Here is a 2,049-nt window from a genome sequence, read left to right as displayed (position 1 = left end):
TTAGAAAAAATGCAACCAAATCAATCACACGACTTAGGGTTTCCTAAACTAGTGATTGTTTGAAAAATTGCATTTCAACCATATAACTTCCCCAATTTTCTATAGAATTTGCATAGAAACCCTCAGAGGTCACAACATTGAATTTAAGTGGGAAAAGAGCATGCTTTGACTATTCTAAGGCCGAAAATACCCTTGAAATGATGCCCTTAAGGCATCAAAATGCAAGAGTCATCAATAACAACTTCTACCACTGATCAATAACAACTTCTACTACTGAGCAGTCTCCTCAAGTAATGTCTCTAGCTTCTCTTCAGTCTTGGTGATACATACTTGGGCAACCTTCAGGCACTTGCGAAGATCATCAGAAGCCAACGTAGTCAGTGGGCTAGACTCTTTATAACCTGCCTTCCAAAAAACATGCGCCATGCTGCCATGTGAACCACCCTCTCCTCAATTCGGTCCATGTTGAAGCCCATTGCAGCAAATGATGTATATGTCTTCAACCACCGGGCAAACAGGGACCATGATAGATCGTCTATAGACTAGGACATGATGGAGTTCATCAGACCCACCACAGTGTTTAAAAAAGCACTCATGACTATAGGCGGGAACTCCGTAGTAGGCAACCGCCCCTTCTTAATGATCAGTGGTACTGTGTTAACCACAGTATGCAATACGACGAACTGCTCCCGCTTACAGACTCCCTGAATGACGATAGGATCAGACACTAAGAATCCAATGGGCACAAGTTCCTCCCTCTCATACCAATCCTTCAACTCTTTGTGCACCATTGCAAGTTCATTGGCAAAGGTAAATCTTGTGGCTACGCAGCTAACTCAATAACCTCCACCTGAACTGGTTCATACACGACCTCTGGATGGTCAGGACGCTCCACTGCAGCTTCAAACAATGAAAGTTGCACAGTTGGAACACCTTTGCGAACATCAGACACCCCATGATCATCAGGTGCGGTCTCCTGCTCACACTTAGACTCACCCACTAGATCCCTGGGGGGCTGCTCCAACACTACTACAGAAGGCTCCTGCTCGTTCTCACACTCAGACTCTCCAACTAGATCCCTAGGGGGCTGCTCTGGCACTACAACAGAAGGCTCATCTTGTTCACGATCAGACATCACCGTCACGAGAGATGCCTGATGGATGAACGTCTAAGCCAACGACTGTATCACCAACGTTGGATGAAGAGATTTTAAATCCTCCATTAAATGCCTAATCACAGGCACGTTAACCAAATCGGCATTGCACACTCCCTGTGGCAAAATGAACAAGGCATCATGAGCACAATAAAAAATGGCATACCAAATGATTGAACATACAACTTATACACACACACACCTCTCTATTCACAGCATTTTCGGATGGTGCTTGAGTGGCGACAGACTTGGGGCAATCTTCTCTGACCTCCACCTGTTTCAACACAAAAGACCATAATCGCACATTTAGTCCAAAAAGAAAATAAATACTAATCGAAACACATACTGAATCAAAAATCAAGGATACTTACCAATTCAGAAACCAGTGGCTCCTTTTTCCGAACACAGGGAGCCATTTTCTTCACCTATCCACCGATGACAGGAACTATGACAATGGCAACGGAAGGGACTGGAACTGCTGACTGCACCAATTCCATGTTGGTCTTCTACCCCACCTTAGGTGAAGGATCTGAGAGATCTTGAGAAGCATCTCCAAAATGCTCCCGCAAAACACCTTCACTAGCAAACTGTTCCATTGCTTGGGGCGTTGAGACATCAGATGTGGCCACTGGATCACCAACGGGCCCTGGTACCGTTGGCCAAAAAGAATGAGCGACCCTTGTTGCTCTGCGCTTCTTATGTAGAATGGGATGGCTGCTCTCACCCTCCTCAATAGTAGGCCGATTGCCCTTGTGGTCAGAGCCTAGAGGCCCCGGCTCCTCTACAGCCACCTGGGCTACATGGGGACCACCAATTTTCATAAGGGCCTCTCCACCTTTCTCAACTACGTGGCCCGATCGTGGGAATTACATGTTGGGCGTGGGGCTCAGTCACCG

At 46.4% G+C, this 2,049-nt stretch overlaps 1 long non-coding RNA gene across 1 annotated transcript; it reads right to left on the bottom strand.

Moving 5' to 3' along the window:
* Positions 1–314: 314 nt before the first annotated feature.
* On the bottom strand, positions 315–1,782 carry LOC148871693 (uncharacterized). The gene is made up of 3 exons (XR_016106834.1): positions 1,525–1,782; positions 1,356–1,427; positions 315–1,270 (listed from the first exon to the last, which is right to left on the bottom strand). It is a non-coding gene; the product is annotated as an uncharacterized LOC148871693 (long non-coding RNA).
* Between the last annotated feature and the right edge of the window lie 267 nt (positions 1,783–2,049).

Source organism: Nelumbo lutea, chromosome 2 (assembly GCF_056320005.1).
Source record: "Nelumbo lutea isolate HS-2025 chromosome 2, American lotus-T2T, whole genome shotgun sequence".
Classification (NCBI taxonomy): domain Eukaryota; kingdom Viridiplantae; phylum Streptophyta; class Magnoliopsida; order Proteales; family Nelumbonaceae; genus Nelumbo; species Nelumbo lutea.
Note: the sequence above shows the minus strand (reverse complement) of the source record. Positions and strands in the feature narration are given on the sequence as shown.